The sequence below is a fragment of the Terrapene carolina genome, unplaced genomic scaffold (assembly GCF_002925995.2).
Source record: "Terrapene carolina triunguis isolate 2854851 unplaced genomic scaffold, T_m_triunguis-2.0 Scaffold495, whole genome shotgun sequence".
Taxonomy (NCBI): domain Eukaryota; kingdom Metazoa; phylum Chordata; order Testudines; family Emydidae; genus Terrapene; species Terrapene triunguis.
In genome coordinates this window covers 1,169,112-1,171,987 of record NW_020664846.1, presented here as the reverse complement: position 1 = coordinate 1,171,987, position 2,876 = coordinate 1,169,112, and positions in this window count along the sequence as shown.

Below are 2,876 nucleotides of genomic sequence, written 5' to 3'. Positions count from 1 at the left end.
GCCGTGGTGGAGGCAGATGACGGTTATGGAGGCCGTGGTGGAGGCAGGCAGTGGTTATGGAGGCTGTAGGGATGGCAGGTGGTGGGTACGGAGGCCGTGATGGAGGCAGGCGGTGGTTATGGAGGCTGTGGTGGAGGCAGGCAGCGGTTACAGAGGTTGTGGTGGTATGGTTGCCAACTTTCTGATTGTAGAAAACCTAACACCCTTGCCCCAAGGTCCTGCACCTGCTCCGCCCCTTCTCCTAGGCCCCACCCCTGCTCACTCCATCCCCCCTCCCCCTCCGTCACTCGCTCTCCCCTCCCCCCCCGTGCTCACTCACTCACTCATTGTCACCGGGCTGGGGCAAAGCATTGGGGTGCGGGAGGGTGTGAGGACTCCGGCTGGGGGTGCGGGCTCTGGGGTGGGGCCAGAAATCAGGAGTTCAGAGTGTGGGAGGGGTTCGGTGTGGGGCAGGGAGTTGGGGTGGAGGGATGTTGAGGGCTCTGGCTAGGGTTGCGGGTGTGGTGGGTTCCCCCCAGGATGCCACCTGGAACTGGGGTACCACTGAGCCCCCTGACCCACCAGCCTGGGCTCCCTCTTACACTGCACTTCTGTGACGAGCTGCAAAGTCCTCCAGGCTCCAGCCTGCACTTTCACCAGCATTCACACAGCTAGGGACACACCCAGCTGCAGTTACATGCAGGCGCTTTGACCAGCCCCTGCATAGGAAGGCGACATCTAGGGCAACAACCAGCTCCTCAGGCACAAACCCCCTCTGGAGCATAAACCCAGAATTATACCATCTTGCGCTGCACAGGGAACTGTACAGCGTAAGCTCATAAAGTCCACCCCCTTCCTCAAAGTGCAGAGGAATATGCAACAGCCTTCTGCCCCTGAGTAATGATTCCCACACGCTGGTTTGGATAAAGCAAAAATGAGTTTATTAACTACAAAAGTTAGATTTTAAGTGATTATAAGGGATAGCAAACTGATCAAAGCAGATTACCTAGCAAATAAACAAAACTGCAAACTAAGTTTAATATACTAAATAGATTGGATATGAATAGTAGATTCTCACCCTAAGAGATGTTACAAGCAGGCTGCAGATTCTTTAGGGGCAAGCTGCACTTGCTTACAGCTTGGAATCCCCAGGCTAGAAATCCCTTTAGCCTGGGTCAAGCACTTCCCCCAGTTCAGTCTTTGTTCCTCAGGTGTTTTCAGGAGTCTTGTGTGGGGAGCGAAGAATCCCAGATGATGTCACTCCCTGCCTTGTATAACTTTGGCATAAGGCGGGAACCCTTTTGTTTCAAAACTTAGTTCCCAGTTCCCAGACCAGTCTGTGGAAAATTATTGACATCCCAAGATGGCGTCTACAGACATGTGGTCTCATCATTCTTGTGATTCCTCCCGGTGTCTCGCTTACCTCAGGGCTTAGGTCTCCATCCCCCGTGAACTTAGTTTAAAGCCCTCCTCATTGGGTTAGCAAGCCGGCCTGCGAAGATGCTCTTCCCTCTCTTCGTTAGGTTAGGGTGACCAGATGAGAGGAAGAAAATATCGGGACACGTGAGGGGGCGGGGGTGGAGAGAAAAAAAAAAGCGGAGTGCCGCGAAATATCAGGACAAATTGCATCTTGACCAAACATCGGTCAGGATGCGGGACAAACGCCTAACTATCAGGACAGTCCCGATTTTATCGGGATGTCTGGTCACCCTATGTTAGGTGGATCCCATCTCTTCCTAGCAATCCTTCTTCCTGGAACAGGATCCCATGGTTGAAGAATCCAACACCACCTGAGTAACCACACATTTATGTCCACAATTCAATGGTCCCTACCCGGGCCTTTTCCTTCAACAAGCAAGGAAAGTCATAGGGCCAGTCTGGGATTTGAACCTGGGACCACCTCTCACATCCTAAGCGAGACTCCTACTCCTAGTCCAAGTCCAACAAGCCACCCTTAAATAGATACTGTGACAGACCCAGACCAGTGGGGTACAGGAGTCTGGTAGAGGGCAAATATACTGGTCACTGGATGAGTAGTTTTCTGTTCCCTGAGTGACCAGAGCAGGGGCTGCACTAGAGTAATCAGGAACCTGCTAGAACCAGTTAAGGCAGGCAGGCTAATTAGGACACCTGGAGCCAATTAAGAAGAAGCTGCTAGAATCAATTAAGGCAGGCTAATCAGGGCACCTGGGTTTTAAAAGGAGCTCACTTCAGTTTGTGGTGTGAGAGTGTGAGGAGCTGGGAGCAAGAGGCGCGAGGAGCTGGGAGCAAGAGGCGCAAGGAGCTGAGAGTGAGAGGGTGTGCTGCTGGAGGACTGAGGAGCACAAGCGTTATCAGACACCAGGAGGAAGGTCCTGTGGTGAGAAGAAGGAAGGTGTTTGGAGGAGGCCATGGGGAAGTAGCCCAGGGAGTTGTAGCTGTCATGCAGCTGTTACAGGAGGCACTATAGACAGCTGCAGTCCACAGGGCCCTGGGCTGGAACCCGGAGTAGAGGGCGGACCCGGGTTCCCCCCAAACCTCCCAATTGACCTGGACTGTGGGTTCTTCCAGAGGGGAAGGTCTCTGGGCTGTTCCCCAACCCACATGGTGAATCTCTGAGGCAAGAAGATCCACCAATAAGCGCAGGACCCACCAAGATAGAGGAGGAACTTTGTCACAATACATAGATACATAGTCAATGTTCATAACTTCAGATACAAATGTGACACATGCATACAAATAGGATAATCATATTCAGCAAATCATAACCTTTCCAATGACATCTCACATGACTTACCTTGCATAAAATACATCATAACTATGTCCTAATCATATCATAATATCACTATGAAGAATATGGGGTGAAGTGTCACAGTGGGCTCTGGTGTGGGGCTGGGGATGAGGGGTTTGGGGTGCAG